A 20210-nucleotide genomic window follows, 5' to 3' on the forward strand; every position below is an offset into this window, starting at 1 on the left:
ATCAATGGGTGAGCCTTTGCCATTCTGGTTATTCTTCTATCCATTTTGATGGTTGTTTTCCGTTTTCTTCCACGCATGTTTTTTTTTTTTTTTTTTTTTTCCATTTTAAAGCATTGGAGATCACTGTAGATGAACAGCCTATAATTTTTTGCACCTGCGTATACGTTTTCCCCTCTCCAATCAACTTTTTAATCAAACTACACTGTTCTTCTGAACAATGTCTTGAACGTCCCATTTTCCTCAGGTTTTCAAAGAGAAAAGCATGTTCAACAGGTGCTGGCTTCATCCTTAAATAGGGGACACCTGATTCACACCTGTTTGTTCCACAAAATTGACGAACTCACTGACTGAATGCCACACTACTATTATTGTGAACACCCCCTTTTCTACTTTTTTTTTTACTAATAGCCCAATTTCATAGCCTTAAGAGTGTGCATATCATGAATGCTTGGTGTTGTTGGATTTGTGAGAATCTACTGAATCTTGTTTCCCATGTAACAATAAGAAATATACTCAAAACCTTTTTAGTCACATAGCACTACTATTATTCTGAACACTACTGTGTGTGTGTGTATATATATATATATATATATATATATATATATATATATATATATATATATATATATATATATATATATATATATCTCAGAGTGCTGCGGCTAAATGAGCTGATACGTTCACTACGGGTTGGACATTTCAAAGCATCATGGAATTTTGCCACGTTTGTGCTTAAAACTGACTTTAGAATGATTTAAGAGGTTTTATCTTTATCATCTGATGGTTAATAATCCCATTTGATTGCTTTGGGTGAAGAGACTCCGTCTCAGACGAGCTACTGATTTTTAGGGGTGGACCGTTCAGTCTGCGACACCGGTGATTCTGTCAATTCTCATAAAAACAAAAGCTTGCAAACAAGTGACTGACAAACATAAATTCAACAACTGAAATCACTCAGCAGGAAAGTAAAAGCAAGAATATTTTTATTCCATCAAAATATGACACTTTAATGGAAAAGAAAAATATTCAGAAGCAAGCATGACCTTTGAAATAACACAAAAGTTTAGGTGTGTTTGAACTGCTACAGGATAACAACCATAAAATTATTACTCAACAAAAAATGCCTATGAAACATTCAGGACCACTTATATTTATACATCTTCAGTGGAAGTAAATATTATTGATGAGCTAAAAGTAACAAGATATGGAATTCACACATTTAAGTACAAAGAAATGAAACAGACACACTGTCATTCCAGCACGTCAAATAACAACACTTTGACGGGTCCCATAGACTCACTAGAGTACCCGCGCTTGAGCTTGTGCAACGGTTTCTCTAAAGTATTGACATTAATCTTCTTTTCATGCCATGATATAAGGAAGTTTTAAGTTTAGTTTTACTGACTTTTCTGCCAAAGTTTAAAGCCCAGTCCCCCATCCAACACTGTGCAGGACAACGCGTAAGTTAAAATGATACAAAATGTCAGTGCTGTCAGTTTGCGTATCAAGGTTTAGTATGAATCCGCTGTGCTGGAACATCCTTATGCTACACTGTAAAGTCTAACAAGTTGAGTTTACTTGAAAGACATTGGGAAAGTAATGCCTCATGCTTTATAAGTAAACAAACACAATAAAACTCATGTATCAGAGTGTTCTATGATGCATGTCACAAACTGGACCCGACGCACATCCAAAATGTCCTTGTAACTCTCTGATCTCTACCTAACTGCTTTTCAAAATGGCTGACATAAAAAATGTCCTTGTATTTGATAAAAACTATCTGATATTTTTATAGCTGTCTAACTGATAAAACCAAAGTATTCGCATGTATTTGGACAGCACAAACGCTGATTTATTATTTGGCATTGACACACACAAACACTAAGATTTTTACATAACAACCTTGAACTTAACGTGAGCAGACACCCACTTATAACCGCCTACTTCACTTTGCAACCAATCACATTGCTGCTGATTCGCGACAGGCTAAGGACCACCCACATGGGGCTGACTGGAGGAACAAAAGTTAGCATAGATAGGAGATCTGGGCTCTTTGTTCTAGATGTTTGCATGTGATCTGGTCAAAGACCTCAGCGCTGCAGATGACTCTCTGTATCAGTGTTCAAACTTTTTCAATACAACATCTAAACTTTGAAGTCCGTTTCCTGTCCAGTTCTTTTTGAGATTACTCACCACATAAAAGAACCTAACACCAAGTTAATTTACCAAAGTATATTCACTACCTCTGAGTTGGTTGGAAACAGAAAGACCACATCACTTTTACTTTACAAACACTGCAAGTTACAAGACCACACGGTGTTTACAGAACTGATGGTGAAAATAATTTTTTGGGAGCCTCATATTCCTTTGGAAGCCAGAACTGAACATCAAAATTCAATAGCACTGGGTTGTTTTCTGCAAACCAATGTTGCAAACATGGCATAAGTCTAACCATGTTCCTTTGACCGCGATGTCGGTGAAAATCCTCAACACACACTACTTAAATCCTCGGGGCTCTGATAAGAGTTCCTGTTTGATGTGCTAGGAATGACACTCAATTTGCTTGATTGGAAACTCTGTTTCAGTCAGTGTATGTAAGAGAAAAACAGGAAGAGAAAGACTGAATATTTAACCAGGTGTTGAAGAAGTTTACACATTCAAGACAGGTCATGACTCAACAGAATGCTGGACAGATTATAAAATTTATAACGTACATTTACATACACCAAGAAGATTACAGGACATTCCACAAATGACTAATTAGCAGAATTTGAGAAGAAACTGAAGAAGAAACCTTTGGTTCTATTTAAGGGCCTACCTGAAGATCCAGTCCCTTCTTTCATTCAAGAAATGGAAAAAAAAAACAACTAAAAATCAACCCAATGCCTCTGAAACAAAACTCTAGAGCTCAACAAGTTTGATTCCTTCTCAGGAACCATCTGAGATTCATGGTATCATGAACAAATTTAGTTTATTATGTAAAAACATGGGATAATCCAAAATTTATACATATGTATTAAAAAAAAGCAAAGTTTCGATCAACAGCAAATTTTTGCCAAACTTTTTAAATGGAGAGTTTGGCTTCCTTGTTGATGATGTCAGTGGATGATGTCACATTCGGTCCAACTTTAGTGATGGCCAAATAAGGCCTCATGAAGCATTTGGTGTTTTTTTTCTGAGCCCAATAGATGGCAGTCTCTCTTCAAAAAAGGATTAAAAGTGAACTGAAATGTGTCTGAGCTTGGAATGTTTTTCTTCTTTTTCATTATCTACTACCTTCAACTCCACTAATTCCATAGTTGTGATCAGGAGGTTCTGGGACACCTTTAAAACAAAGGTTTGTTCATTCCTGGGTGTCAATTTGGGTTTTAACAGACTGTACAGAACTGAAAATCTGACGTAGTGAATAAAAAGTGCGATAAGTGCATGTGGTAAATAAACTAAATATCTTTATGTTGAAATAAAGTACACATTCTAAGAAGCATAACAGACATTGTCTGATGAAAAGTAATATGTGCACTATGGGAAACATTTTTGGCCAAGGTGTACAGTATGTAAACTCATGTCTGCAATCGTAACGACTACAGAAATATTTCCAAAGACTCACTGCAGAAACAGAAGGATGATGGAGAAGAACAGAGAGGAAGACACTCGTAAAACGAATCAACTCCATCTGCACGGTAATATATTACACAGGAGACTGGTGTTTCGCATCATTCCTCACGATTCTCTTCATCTTCCGACATTACTTCGATCACTCCTACCTTTCCGTCGAAAGATGGATGGATGGATGGATACATAAGGAAAAGCTGCATTTGTTCATCTGTATGATGAAAAACATTCTGAAGAGTAGACAATAGAATAAACTTTAGTGCCTGGGAGGTAAGGCTGTTTAGCAGCATCTCTGCATATAAACGTTATACCCAAATTAGCATATGTTGCAGCATGCAGCTGCCCACAGGGAAAAAAAAAAAAAAAACACAGTCAGTGTCTTCTTTGAGAGTTGACCACTTATTTTTGTGCAACTGCTGTGGGAGCTTTTAAGTTGAAAATCCCTGAACTTTTCAAAAGACACTGTGATATCACCGCACCACATTTTTAGGGAAACGGCAGATTTATTTTTGCTGATTTTCCACTCAAAATGTATCACAATAGAGACACACACAAAAAGCTTCATCTGTAAAAGCAGATTGGACAGACGCCTTGTTCCTACTAAGGGTGAATAAAGCTGTAACATAACATAAGCTGTGAATACTTTCCAGATGTACTGTATGACACCACTTGTGCTAATGTGAGCATGTTGGTCTAAAATTAAGTGTGGTCAGGCACACTGTTCAAAAGTCCAGTGCTGTACAAACAGTCAGATGAACGAGACATAAACAGGTCCACAGCACATATGTAATACGAGGTCTGTTAGAAAAGTATCTGACCTTTTTATTTTTTGCAAAAACCTGATGGATTTGAATCACGTGTGCTTGCATGAGCAAACCTTGAATCTTCGTGCGCATGCGTGAATTTTCACGCCTGTCGGTTGAGTCATTTGCTTGTAAGCAGCCTTTGTGTGAGGATGGGTGGAGTCTCTCGTTGTTTTTTCTTTGCAAGGAAATGGCGGAACGACTGGAGCAGCGCCGCATCAAATTTTGCCAGAAACTGGGCGACAGCCAGATGGAAACCATTCAGATTATTCAGACGGCTTTCGGTGACGATCCTCTGGGCATCACACAGATTAAGGAGCGGTACAACCAGTTTAAAGACGTCTGCACAACGGTGGAGAGCGCGCTGCGCTCCGGTTGGCCATCAACACGCTGAAATGACCAGATCATTCCAAAGTGAATGCTGTGGTAATGTGGGACCATTGTGTGACTATCCGAGAAATTGTGGAAGAGGTGGACATCAGCACTTTTTCGGCACATTCAAAAGATTCAAAGATTCAAAAAAAAGATTCAAAAGAATTTTATTGTCATATGCACAAAGGAACATGTTCCCTGCACAACGAAATGTGTCTACTGCATTTAACCTATCCTAATTGCCAGTTAGGAGCAGAAGTCACCATTAGGTGCCCGGGGACCAGCTCCAGATGTACATTCCTGCCTTGGTCAACAGCAGGGCTGAGCAAACCAAGACCGACCCATAACAACCGACACACACATAACACACAACACATATAGGCTGGCCCGGTACATAAACACATATAAAAAGCACACACGAGGTAAGGAAGAGAAAAAAAAAACCCTCATAGCCGCTGCGTTACACAGCAGCAATGAGGGAAAAAAAAAACCCATCAGGACAGAAAAACAATAATCACACAAACAAAGACGCAGGACGACAACCGAGATTTGAAAGTCCAGTTTATCAGAACACTCCAGAGGCAGCCTATTAGGCGCCATCAACGGCCTTGTCCGACAATCCTGGAAGGGGGTGGGGCTCAGCCCTGAGCAGTCCACTGTCCACTGTCAATGTCAGAGCTGGAGAAGCTGAGGGGAGGGGGATGACCAGGGAGCGAGGCTTAAGTGTTGATCTTCTTGAGGAGGTTTTTTATCGCAGCGGCCTTGAAGTGCAGCTGTGTTTGGGGAAGCCAAATGAATATCCAGATTAGCAGACGCCTGAAAGATTCCACAGTTCTGAGAACACAGTGGATCTCAATACATCTGAATGTAGGATGTGGTCTTTACTGACGGTCAAAGCGGGTGTCCAGAGCTGCAATCCTGCCCGAGATGTTTTCCAGCGTGCGGTTAACACCCACTGACTGCGCAGCCACTGCCTTCCCAATTGAATCAATCATGTGGGGCAGCCTGGACGGCCCAATTATTGCTGCTTCCACTTTCTTAATTTTCCGGTAAACCAGCGCCATGCCCGCTCCACACAGCAGAAAGCCGGTCACCACCAAGCCAAATATATACACATCTTCAACGTCCTCCACAGAAAGCGTGTAAAGGCACATGACCTGCCATCTCCTCCACGAGTCCATCATGTAACCCATCACATGCGTCCCAGCAAGACAGGTCTGGTCGTCCGCCCCCGAATGTCTTGTGGAAAAAAGTGTCAATTGCGTTCAGAGACCACTTTAACAGATCCATTTTTGTCGTTTTCCAGAAGAGCAAAGCTGCAGCCTCACAGACAACATGCCACAGAAGCAGGAAAGATAAGGAGGGAGGGAGAAGAGAAAAATGCGTCCGTCTCGGCCGAGTGCAAGCTGGCAAAAAAAAAAAAGAGTTCCACTGTGACAGAACGTTTTGCCATGAAAAGAGTTGCAGCAAAATTCATGCCGATGGCTTTGGCACGAAGCTGATGGCGCAGCAAAAGCGCTACCGTGTTGAAGCCTCACAGGACATGTTGTGACATGCTCACCTCGTCCACAATTTCTCGGATAGTCACACTACTGAAAAGCCACCGAAAGCTGTCCTGAATCTTCCGAATGGTGGAGAGCTGGGCTTGGTCACAAACATGTCCTGTGAGACTTCAACACGGAGGCGGCTTTTGCTGCGCCATCAGCTTCGTGCCGATGAATTTTGCTGCAACTCTTTCATGGGCAAAATCTTCTGTAACAGTGGAATGTGACGAAAAAAGTCTGATGTCCACCTCTTCCACCATTTCTCCTGATAGTCACATGACGGTCCCACATCACCACAGCATTCACTTTGGAAAATGATCTGGTCATTTCAGCCTTGTTGATGGCCACCCGGGGAGCGGCGCGCTTCCTCACTGTTGGTGCAGATGGTCTTTAAACTGGTTGTACCGCTCCTTAATCTGTGTGATGCCCAGAGGATCGTCACCGAAAGCCGTCTGAATAATCTGAATGGTTTACACCTGGCTGTCGCCCAGTTTCTGGCAAAATTTGATGCAGTCGCACTGCTCCAGTTGTTCCGCCATTTCCTTGCAAAGAAAAAACGACGAGACTCCACCCATCCTCACACAAAGGCTGCTAACAAGCAAATGACTCAACCGACAGGTGTGAAAAAAATCACGCATGCGCACGAAGGTTCAAGGTTGGCTCGTGCAAGCACACATGATTCAAATCCATCAGGTTTTTGCAAAAAATAAAAAGGTCGGATACTTTGCTAACAGACCTCGTATTGATATGATGGAGTGTTACTGCCAATAAAGAGATTTTTTTGTTTGTTTGTTTTTTCACTCAGTTGTTTCAGATTTGGTGATCTCACCATCATAAATGTCATTCAGCTCACTGATTTCTTCTTGTACTTTGAGAAGGAAGATTTCCTGCAAGATGGGCTCTTGCTCCTCAGGCTCCACTCCAAAAGATTCCAGGTGATAGTCTTTCATCCTGAGCAATGCACGACCTGGAACACGTGCACACTTTACATTTAACTTTGACTTTTACAGGTAACTTTTAAACCAATCCTATCGAAAACACTGGTAAAAATTAAAGATGATACCAGCTATTTTTATTGTTCTCAGCCATTATTACTCAAACTGCACACATTTCAATAGTGGCCATACAAAAGGAACGGCGGATTAATGTTTGAGCTTTGTTCAATATTTATGTGAGTTATATCCATGTCAGACAAGCAACAGCCCCTCGGTCTCTGTCATTAAGAACAAGGCTGTACAAGCAACTTGACAGGTATTTATGCCTACTGCATTTTCTGGAGCAAAAGTTGCACGGGAATAAAAGCTGCACCTTTCTCAAAAAAAAAAATGCCCCTTGAAAGGAAAAAATATATATACAAGGTCTATTAGAAAAGTATCCAACCTTATTATTTTTTTCAAAAACCATATGGATTTGAATCACGTGTGATTACATCAGACATGCTTGAACCCTCGTGGGCATGCGAGAGTTTTTTCACGCCTGTCGGTTACGTCATTCGCCTGTGGGCAGTCTTTGAGTGAGGAATCGCCCACCCTCTCGTCGATTTTTTCAGTGTTTAGGAATGGCTCAGAGACTGCTGCTTTGTTTGAGCAAAATTTTTTCAAAACTGTAAGGCACAACTGAGTGGACACCATTCGATAAATTCAGCTGGTTTTCGGTAAAGATTTTAACGGCTGATGAGAGATTTTGGTCTGGTAGTGTCGCCGTAAGGACGGCCCACGGCGCCTGATGGCGATCTGCGCTTCGAGGCGGCAGCGTCTCGCCGTTTCAAGTTGAAAACTTCCACATTTCAGGCTCTGTTGACCCAGGAAGTCATCAGAGAACAGAGAACTTTCAGAAGAAGTCGGCATGAGGAGTTTATTCGGACATTCCATTGTTAACGGACATTTTGTAATGAAAGAACGTGTGGGCAGAGTCGCATGTCGGGCCGGACCCGACCGCGGGGGGTCGCGACAGGAAAAACACCTCCGTTGGAAACCTTAATGGGAAAGTTGGAACATGCCAAAGCTGTTAAACAATTTCTCAGTTACTCACTTGTTGAAAGCCATCAAAAGCCGCCTGAATTTTACAAATGGTTTTCAACATGGAGGTGTTTTTCCTGTCGCGGCGCACACAGATTTGCCGAGTTGTCACGGAAACGACTCGGCGAATTTGCGCGCACGTCTTTCATTAAAAAATGTCCTTAAACAGTGGAATGTCCACATAAAGTCCTCATGCCAGCCTCTTCTGAATCTTCTCTGTTCTCTCACGACGTCCTGGGTGAATTAAGCCTTAAATTAGGATGTTTTCAGCTCGAAACAGGCCGACGACAGCGCCTGGAAGCGCTGCACGACATCCTGCTCTGTGGGAAGTCCTTACACCGACAGAAACACGCCATAATCTCTCATCAGCCGTTAAACTTTTCACCGAAAACCACCTTAATTTCTCGAATAGTGTCCACTCGGATATTCCTCACAGGTCCAGAAAAAATGCCGTCTCGAGCAGCGTGTGAAACAAAGGAATTCAGCCGAGAGGGCGGGACCACATCTCACTCAAGGCCTGCCCACAGGGAAATGACGTCATCGACGCGTGAAAAAACTCACGCATGCGCACGAGGGTTCAAGCATGATTGGTGTAATCGCACGTCATTCAAATGCCTATAGTTAAAAAAAAAAATAAAAGGGTCACTTTATTATCTAATAGACCTCGTATTAGTTGCACCACAGTATAAGTCGCACCTTTTTTCTGTATTATCAGCTCTTTAATTTGGGATTTTTATACACTGTTATAGTGTACTTTTATTATTAACATTTTTATTATTATTGCTGTTTCGTGCTTTGATTCCTGGGAAAGGCGTATATAAAGAATTAATGGTGTTATTATTGTCATTACTGTTATTATTAGTAGTAGTAGCAGCAAATGCATGATTTTTCAATATGAATCACACCAGAATATAAGTCGCAGGACCTCCCAAACTAGTAATTGTGATCGCAATCACTACTGGTAGAAATTCCAATTCAAATGCTGTCAAAGTAGTTCTCAGGGGAACATGCAACTAAAGTTACATTACTGAGTTTGAAAATGCTCTTATTTCACATACTTCAATCACGCAATGTTTGATGATGCAGAACAACACTATTTTAATTGTTAAATATACCAAAATATGACTATGACTACCCAACTGATATTTTACTACATTTCTGATCAATGTTTACTTTTTTAAGTATAGTTGATCTCTGTTGTTGCAGTTTCTGCCTGTAGAGACTCAGATCCAAATTTTGCCAAAGTAGTACTCAGAGTAATCTGAGTACTACTCTATATGAGTAATCTCTACTGGTGGAATCAGTTTCTACTATATATATATATATATATATATATATATATATATATATATACTCAACAAAGATATAAACGCAACACTTTTGGTTTTGCTCCCATTTTGTATGAGATGAACTCAAAGATCTAAAACTTTTTCCACATACACAATATCACCATTTCCCTCAAATATTGTTCACAAACCAGTCTAAATCTGTGATAGTGAGCACTTCTACTTTGCTGAGATAATCCATCCCACCTCACAGTGTGGCCATACCAAGATGCTGATTAGACACCATGATTAGTGCACAGGTGTGCCTTAGACTGCCCACAATAAAAGGCCACTCTGAAAGGTGCAGTTTTATCATACAGCACAATGCCACAGATGTTGCAAGATTTGAGGGCGCGTGCAAGTGGCATGCTGACAGCAGGAATGTCAACCAGAGCTGTTGCTCGTGTATTGAATGTTCATTTCTCTACCATAAGCCGTCTCCAAAGGCGTTTCAGAGAATCTGGCAGTACATCCAACCAGCCTCACAACCGCAGACCACGTGTAACCACACCAGCCCAGGACCTCCACATCCAGCATGTTCACCTCCAAGATCGTCTGAGACCAGCCACTCGGACAGCTGCTGAAACAATCGGTTTGCATAACCAAAGAATTTCTGCACAAACTGTCAGAAACCATCTCAGGGAAGCTCATCTGCATGCTCATCGTCCTCATCAGGGTCTCGACCTGACTCCAGTTCGTCGTCGTAACCGACTTGAGTGGGCAAATGCTCACATTCGCTGGTGTTTGGCACGTTGGAGAGGTGTTCTCTTCACGGATGAATCCCGGTTCACATTGTCCAGGGCAGATGGCAGACAGCGTGTGTGGCGTCGTGTGGGTGAGCGGTTTTCTGATGTCAATGTTGTGGATCGAGTGGCCCATGGTGGCGGTGGGGTTATGGTATGGGCAGGCATCTGTTATGGACGAAGAACACAGGTGCATTTTATTGATGGCATTTTGAATGCACAGAGATACTGTGACGAGATCCTGAGGCCCATTGTTGTGCCATACATCCAAGAACATCACCTCATGTTGCAACAGGATAATGCACGGCCCCATGTTGCAAGGATCTGTACACAATTCTTGGAAGCTGAAAATGTCCCAGTTCTTGCATGGCCGGCATACTCACCGGACATGTCACCCATTGAGCATGTTTGGGATGCTCTGGACCGGCGTATACGACAGCGTGTACCAGTTCCTGCCAATATCCAGCAACTTCACACAGCCACTGAAGAGGAGTGGACCAACATTCCACAGGCCACAATTGACAACCTGATCAACTCTATGCGAAGGAGATGTGTTGCACTGCATGAGGCAAATGGTGGTCACACCAGATACTGACTGGTATCCCCCCCCAATAAAACAAAACTGCACCTTTCAGAGTGGCCTTTTATTGTGGACAGTCTAAGGCACACCTGTGCACTAATCATGGTGTCTAATCAGCATCTTGATATGGCACACCTGTGAGGTGGGATGGATTATCTCAGCAAAGGAGAAGTGCTCACTATCACAGATTTAGACTGGTTTGTGAACAATATTTGAGGGAAATGGTGATATTGTGTATGTGGAAAAAGTTTTAGATCTTTGAGTTCATCTCATACAAAATGGGAGCAAAACCAAAAGTGTTGTGTTTATATTTTTGTTGTGTGTGTGTATGTATATATATATATATATATATATATATATATATATATGTGTGTGTGTGTGTGTGTGTGGGTAGGTAGGGAGGGAGGTGTGGGTGTGTGTAAGTAATTATTATTATTATCTATCCCAAACATTTCTGACTTAGAACTAGTGGATTTTAATAGTTTTCCAAAGTAAACTGCAGTCCTAAAACTTAGATTAAATGAGTTTTTAAATCTACTTCCGACTGTAAATTTTGGAAAATGTTTCAGTGACACATTATGCAAACTGTACATATTTCGCTCAAACATCCAAAATTGATGGTGTGATTAACATATCTTGAATAAGTCTCTTTTCATTTAATATGTAAATTCTAAGCAAAAAAAAAAAAAATCAAGCAACCTGATATATCGTGTTTAATGATGGCTTTTTGGAGCGTGATCATTTGGGTTGGATATTGTTCCTGCAGCCACTCCAACACGTCTTCCACCGACCACAGTGACACCCTCTTTGCCAGGCTCATCGTCACCTCGCGATCGCATCAGGAACGTCCTGAAAAGGTACAAATCACAGGAACAGAGGATGGGGGGGGGGGTATTTTTAAGGATGCATTGATTACTCATTACTGTAGGATTTTTATTGGCAACGGGGGCTGGCCTGCACCATCCAACCAACACACATGCCCTGCAAATACTAACAATCAACAAGGGCAATGAGAGATTTCTTGACGTCCACCGATCCGGATCCAGATCTGGATCACCTCCAAAATTCAGTGCAGCCTTCCACGGTCTAATATCTGTCTGTGGTGCAAATTTGGTGAGAATCAATGAAGTAGTTTTGACTTAATTCTTCAAAGATTATATATAAAATGAAATCTTGATTAGAATCCAAATCCAGATCACCTCCAAAATGTAATGGGGTCTTCCATGGCCTAATATCTATCTGTGGTGAAAATTTTGTCAAAATCCTTCCAGTAGTTTTGATGTAATCCTGCTAACAGACAGACAGACAGGCAGACAAATAAATGCTGATTATTTTATTACGTCCTTGGCGAATATAATAATGATGAAGATGATGTTGTATTATTGTTGTTGTAAAATCTTTCAAATGTCTTTTAAAGTGGACATTTAACAAAGTGTGGGGGGAGGGGCATTCAATCCCCCATCTCTCTGGCTACACACCTGCACAGTCTCGGTCAACAGTTGGAAAACAGCCATGTGTGAAAATTACCAAGTGCAGGCTGTCCATCAGAAAAAGACTTGATGCATATTTTCAGCAAAGAAGTGTGAAATGTTTTTTTAAAACTGGCACCGTGGCACCTCTGAGCGCTGCCTGTTAAGAAATGCAGCGAGTCTGATGCTCTGTCAGATACACACTGATTTCATAGAGAAAAACGTACCGGGTGAACTGATAAAGATTATTTCTGTTGAGAATTTTGTTCCTGGGTTTGTTTTCTACGCCAACACATATGCTGTTCAAATAAATGTGTGTGTGTGTGTGTGTGTGTGTGTGTGTGTGTGTGTGTGTGTGTGTGTGTGTGTGTGTGTGTGTGTGTGTGTGTGTGTGTGTGTGTGTGTGTGTGTGTGTGTGTGTGTGTGTGTGTGTTACAGAGAGGCCATCTGCAAAGCGCCGCTGCCTTACTGAATCAGCGCTGGTGACCTGCCACCACAAAATATATGGACAGGAAACACTGCACCATCGTCAAGATTTTTATCATTTCAGTGAATTCACATGGATCCACTTTCAAATTTAATGGTCTCTATTGTAACCCTTTTCTCGAATTAGGGAGGAAAAAAAAATATCAGTGTATCAGAACTAGACTTATCTTGCTGAAAATTCAATAAAAAGATTCAAGTGAAAGCAACTTCCTTAGTGGAAATAATAATGAATACATTGTGTGACCCACATTTGAAGTCAAATTCCATAATTCAATTACAAAAAGCATAAAAACTGCCTTAAAGTGCTTTTTCTGTTGATTTGTGACATCATGTCAAGCAATATCCATTTGTGATGTTTGGATTTATGTTACTTGGCTGCCTCTTCACATTCAGCTTGTTTTTTTTTTTTGTTTTTTGTTTTTTTAAACGGACTGTTAGAACACATCCAACAGCAAATGGGCCGGAACGTTCAGACGGCCTGGAACAGCTCACTAACCCATCCCCTTCTGTTCATTCCTCTTTTGGAATTTATTTCTCATCCAAATAAGCTGGAAGATCATATCACTGGTGGTGGGACTGAAACCAGGAACCAGACACACAAAGCTTGTAAAAATGGCAGAATCGTTACTAAAGTCTGTTACGTCCGAATGTGACTGAAGATACTGCAAACTGGCAGACATTGCTCTGCAGCATCCACGTTTGTCCCGTTGGCTGTGCTGTCGTCTCTGGTCATCCTTGGAAAAGAGAGTGACACGTTCTGCATCAATCATTTCCCCTGAGATTTGAAGCTTTGTGTTGAATGCTATTCTCATGTGATGACGCGTATGTACTCAGCAAAGACCGTTTTTCCATAAAAACGGTGACAAATAAATGAGCATGGCAGTGAGATTCCTCTGACATCACACAAAGGGGCAATTCTACGGTAACAGAATTACAACAGCAGCAAAATCTGGACATATGGCATCTAACCACGACAGATTAGCTGAGATTGTAATTCCGTTGCCATAGAATTGCCCAAAGGTGAAATTAGCTCCGACACCGAGGTCAAAAAGTTCTGCTCGTTTTGCAGAAACTGCTTCCATCCCTCCGGCTCATCCGAATTTCCTCCTGCAGAAACCTCTGGGGTTCCACTTCTATAGGATGAAAACTGCTAAACTGTTGATGTGACCTTTTCAGTGAGCCAGGCTTGTTATTGGGTTATAAATATAGGAATGTAATTTCCTGTGTTAATTAAAGCAGTGGGGGGGGTTGACTGTCTGCCCAGTAACGAGGTCCCTGAGGAATACTTGATATACAGAGAGTGAGGACCTTTACACTTGGGCTAACAGACAGAAAAAAGTTCCCAAAAGCCACTGTGTGAAAGCTGGGTAACAGTGGTACATAAACTACTGCATTTTCCACAGTATACTTAAGTTGCTCTGTTGTCTCATCTGTCAAAAAAAATGCATTGTGAAGAGGAAAAAGAAAACATAAGTTGCACTGGAGTATTTTTATCTTCATGTGGAACTCACTTTGTAACACAGCATTGCCGGAACTTAGTGTAGCACATGTGCACACGACAGCCTGTGCTGTTACTTAACATGAGCACTTTTGAATTCCAAGAATAAGCCAAACAAAATCTAGCATATGTTTGATATGTTGGATGTTCTTTCTTGGACAAAAGAAGCCAACAGATGTGCACGTATTGCTGTCCCACAGTGTAGGAAACTCTGCATGGAAAATGTGAGTTTATCAGCGCTTTAATTTGGGATTTTGTGCCTTTTTTGTTGGTAAATCTTTCTGGAATAGTCAGTTCTCAAAAACTGAATGAGTGAGGGAAGCCACCAAGCCACCATGACAACATAAAAAGAGCCAGAGACAAAATTGTATGCAGTGCAACTTGTTCGTGTTGCATCTCCATTTTTACATCATGGTTGAGTAGCACAAAGGACTTTCTCAAAAAGAGGACGTGACACATCAGCTACAATTTGCCAGAAGGCACATGGGAGAATTGAGCCTAATCTGTTTCCTGATTATACTGCTGGATACAACTACTGCAATTCTGCTTAGACCAATGTTATTACAATTTAAATGATAGAGTTGAACAGGATATCAAATTAATTAGTAAATTCCGTCAGCTGCTCCACTGTTTTCACTGAGGGTCACCACAGCAGATCCAAGGTGGGGTCTGGATGTTGATTTGGCACAACTTTTACACCGGATGCCCTTCCTGATGCCATTCCTCCACATTAATGGTGAAATGTGGCAGGGGAGGGGTTTGAACCAGGAATCTTCTGCACTGAAACCAAAAGCAGTAACCACTTTTCCACCACCAGTGCTCGGATATCAAATTAATTAATTATGCAAAATTTTCAAAATTACAACTGCAAAGTAATGAAATATGATAAATTACCCCAAAATTTTATTTGACTGACCTACATGTCTGTTTTAACATAGAAAAAATAAAAGAAAGTATCTAAATATCTAAATAAAAGAAAATTAGAGGATGCGGGAAGTTGTCTTAAATCACTCACACACACTCTATTTACAAAGGGATCTGTTCATACATGTTGTAGACCTCATGGCTTTTCTGTTTCTCCTTTTTATTTATTATTTCACAAACTTTAACACGATGGCTTTGCCATCATCTCATGTTGATTTATCACTTGGTTACATAACTGATGGAACAACCCTCGATCCCGATCTGTGCCATTTATTTAATAGAGTATCTGCTGACAGAGTCCTGATTCAATACTTGTATTTTCCAAGATAATACACTTGCACAGAGTAGAATGCAAGCACACTGAAGGCAATTTATTGTATATGTTTCTCTCTTTGACAGCTTTGCAATGCATTAAAGAAAATATATCTTCAATCCAAGCTGCACCAAACATATTTTTATGCCTCATGAGTTCCACTTACTGCAGAACTGTAGTAGTAAAATTAGTGCAATCAAAGTAATAGTGATTAAACAATCTTTTATTGTTAATGTTGTGTGTAAAATAGTCATTAAAATATCTCCAAAAATGGATTTTTCTCAAATTTGGGGAGAGAATTCAATCCCTTGCCCAGCTGGCTACGTCCCTGTACTAGTGCAGCAGATAACTGAAAAAATGCTTCAAATGCTTCAAATTCAGCACACGTACTCCTTAGACATTACTCTTTTAAAAATGCCGAGTGGCCACATGAACTTTCAATAGGCGGCCAAGAAAGGGTTAACTGAAGAATTACACAGGGTCAAAATTTAAAAATGCTCCAATCATATTGAAAGGTATTCCATATTATTTGTCTGATCATAAAGATTCCAAAAAGGTATAGTTTGGACTATCTGTGAATAAATGTTCTGGAGTTATGGGGTAAAAACAGCAAGAATGGTCACAAAGGTTAATTTCAATTTGTATAGGGGTCAAAAGTTAAAGCTGCTCCAATTTTAGTAAAAAGTGATGTAAATTATTAGTTGAGTGAATATGGTTTTAAAAAGGAATAGTTTGCATCATGTATCATACTTAGTTATCATGTTAGAGGGCAGCATATGTCACATGTCATAGAATCCAATGGATGCCTACACTGTTTAACCTTTACTTTGCAAACCAAGCACGCAACAGAGTCAAAACTATTCCATTTATTAATCCTATTAGGTCAACCAGTAATTTGCACCACTTTTTACCAAAATTGGAGTAACTTTAACTTTTGACCCCTGTACAAACTGAAATTGACCTTTCTCTGTGTTTTTGCTGTTTTTACTCCATAACTCCATAACATTCATTCACAGATAGTCCAAACTATACCTTTTTGGAATCTTTATGATCAGACAAATAATATGGAATACCTTTCAATATGACTGAAGCATTTTTAAATTTTGACCCCTGTGTAATTCTTCAATTGACCTCTTCTTGGCCGCCTATTGAAAGTTCATGTGGCCACTCGGCATTTTTTAAAAAGTAATGTCTAAGGATTATGTGTGCCAAATTTGGTGCTTGCATCACTATTTGAAGGATCCCTCAGTAAATATTCACTTATCTGCTGCACTATACTGTCTCTTTAAAGAGAGAAAAAAAAACAGCCACAAGGAGAAACATCTGTTTATTGTTTGTTGAAATCAGTACCTGGTTGGTCAGTAAGAATTGTATCACATGTGCCATGCATGCATCACTTGACCCAGCTATCTTAGCTAATTATAGGCCAATCTCCAACCTTTTCTCTCAAAAATTCTTGAAAGGGTAGTTGTAAAACAGCTAACTGATCACCTGCAGAGGAATGGTCTATTTGAAGAGTTTCAGTCAGGTTTTAGAATTCATCATAGTACAGAAACAGCATTAGTGAAGGTTACAAATGATCTTCTTATGGCCTCAGACAGTGGACTCATCTCTGTGCTTGATCTGTTAGACCTCAGTGCTGCTTTTGATACTGTTGACCATAAAATTTTATTACAGAGATTAGACCATGCCATAGGTATTAAAGGCACTGCGCTGCGGTGGTTTGAATCATATTTATCTAATAGATTACAATTTGTTCATGTAAATGGGGAATCTTCTTCACAGACTAAGGTTAATTATGGAGTTCCACAAGGTTCTGTGCTAGGACCAATTTTATTAACTTTATACATGCTTGCCTTAGGCAGTATTATTAGATAGCATTGCTTAAATTTTCATTGTTACGCACTCTGCATTTAATCATTAGTGATCGATCTCTGCTCCCCTCCACAGCATGTCTTTTTCCTGGTTCTCTCCCTCAGCCCCAACCAGTCCCAGCAGGAGACTGCCCCTCCCTGAGCCTGGTTCTGCTGGAGGTTTCTTCCTGTTAAAGGGAGTTCTTACTTCCCACTGTAGCCAAGTGCTTGCTCACAGGGGGTCGTTTTGACCGTTGGGGTTTTTCCGTAATTATTGTATGGCTTTGCCTTACAATATAAAGCGCCTTGGGGCAACTGTTTGTTGTGATTTGGCGCTATATAAAAAAAATTGATTGATTGATTGATTGAAGTCCAAAAAAAAAAAAAAAGAAATTCAATGTGGCCCTAAAACTCTGTCGTAAGAAACAGATCTGGTGCAAATTATATTATATATTATTTACATCTCAGATATTTCAAGCAGAGAAAAGTTTTAGTATTTTGTTTTTTGGGTTTTTTTATGTATTTTACAGAACAGTCTGTGTTGTAACAGGTTCGAACACAGAGTCTGCAGTCTGTACGTCACAGGGTCCACCCTGGAAGTTCCACTAAACCAAACACACGCTGTCATCTTTAAAAACCTTTACACGTCATTATATAAGCCAAAGTACTTCGAGACTGAACCATTTTCTACTAATAAAACAATTTAAGTGACCCTCTTTTCTTACCTGTGTACAACGCGGAAGTGAGCGTTCCTCTGGCTCCGCCCACCACATCCTCGTCGACCCGTACGTCATGCACAGATCTACTGATGCGTTTAGGTGTTGTCAGAAATATTAGTGCAAATATGGTACATGTGGAAAAGGAAGGCTATTTGGATGTTTTATTTGGAGATGATAACGCTAGTGCAGAATATAGGTAAATTCACATTACCAGCAACAATAACCTCATTTTTTTTATTATTATTATTTTTGTGCCAGACCTGGTTTTTACCAGATACCGCACTGCGCGGGGAGTTGGTCAACATGCTACTTGTGCGTGAGATTACTTCATTTGTACTGGCCCTATTGTCACCAAACTGGGTATATGCATTACGCATAGTGACCCCAAGAAGCCTATTGATTTTGAAATCAAAATCACTGAACTGCATTTTGTAAAAGCTTTCTGCAAAAATGCATCAGTTGTTAATGGTAGGCTTATCAACATTTGACCAGGGTGCCATGGGTTAGTGATGATGCACTTGATGGGTTCAACCGCCATATTCATATCTGAGACATGTATCCGCTATCACCTCAGCGTACTGCAAGATATGAGATAAATTAAGCATCTTGGAAGGTTGATGCTTATCTTAAAGTGTTTACTGCATTATAATAATGTTATTTCTTGACGTTTCTTGACATTATGGTGACGTCACATAATCCAAAAATGATGATCTGATTATATAAACTTTGTATCATCGCTCTAGGCCTACTGGTTGTGGTAATGTCCCAGAAAATGTGTTTTCACACTACATGTTTGACAAACTTGAATTTGATCTTTGACCAAACGGCTCTGAAAACAGTCATCTGCAGACACGCAAGGAATATTTCAATCAATCAATTAATCAATCTATCTATCTATCTATCTATCTATCTATCTATCTATCTATCTATCTATCTATCTATCTATCTATCTATCTATCTATCTATCTATCTATCTATCTATCTATCTATCTATCTATCTATCTATATATATCAATCAATCAATCAATCAATTTTTTTATAATAGCGCCAAATCACAACAAACAGTTGCCCCAAGGCGCTTTATATTGTAAGGCAAGGCCATACAATAATTATGTAAAACCCCAACGGTCAAAACGACCCCCTGTGAGCAAGCACTTGGCGACAGTGGGAAGGAAAAACTCCCTTTTAACAGGAAGAAACCTCCAGCAGAACCAGGCTCAGGGAGGGGCAGTCTTCTGCTGGGACTGGTTGGGGCTGAGGGAGAGAACCAGGAAAAAGACATGCTGTGGAGGGGAGCAGAGATCGATCACTAATGATTAAATGCAGAGTGGTGCATACAGAGCAAAAAGAGAAAGAAACAGTGCATCATGGGAACCCCCCAGCAGTCTACGTCTATAGCAGCATAACTAAGGGATGGTTCAGGGTCACCTGATCCAGCCCTAACTATAAGCTTTAGCAAAAAGGAAAGTTTTAAGCCTAATCTTAAAAGTAGAGAGGGTGTCTGTCTCCCTGATCTGAATTGGGAGCTGGTTCCACAGGAGAGGAGCCTGAAAGCTGAAGGCTCTGCCTCCCATTCTACTCTTACAAACCCTAGGAACTACAAGTAAGCCTGCAGTCTGAGAGCGAAGCGCTCTATTGGGGTGATATGGTACTATGAGGTCCCTAAGATAAGATGGGACCTGATTATTCAAAACCTTATAAGTAAGAAGAAGAATTTTAAATTCTATTCTAGAATTAACAGGAAGCCAATGAAGAGAGGCCAATATGGGTGAGATATGCTCTCTCCTTCTAGTCCCCGTCAGTACTCTAGCTGCAGCATTTTGAATTAACTGAAGGCTTTTTAGGGAACTTTTAGGACAACCTGATAATAATGAATTACAATAGTCCAGCCTAGAGGAAATAAATGCATGAATTAGTTTTTCAGCATCACTCTGAGACAAGACCTTTCTAA

The 20210-nt window shown here is 40.4% G+C and overlaps 1 long non-coding RNA gene across 1 annotated transcript; it reads right to left on the bottom strand.

Annotated features, from left to right (window-relative positions):
* Positions 1-966: 966 nt before the first annotated feature.
* LOC117503436 lies at positions 967-18305 on the bottom strand. Its single transcript, XR_004558567.1, has 4 exons — positions 18266-18305; positions 11697-11846; positions 7161-7298; positions 967-3842 (listed from the first exon to the last, which is right to left on the bottom strand). It is a non-coding gene; the product is annotated as an uncharacterized LOC117503436 (long non-coding RNA).
* Positions 18306-20210: the final 1905 nt, after the last annotated feature.

This window comes from Thalassophryne amazonica, chromosome 21 (assembly GCF_902500255.1).
Source record: "Thalassophryne amazonica chromosome 21, fThaAma1.1, whole genome shotgun sequence".
Lineage (NCBI taxonomy): Eukaryota > Metazoa > Chordata > Actinopteri > Batrachoidiformes > Batrachoididae > Thalassophryne > Thalassophryne amazonica.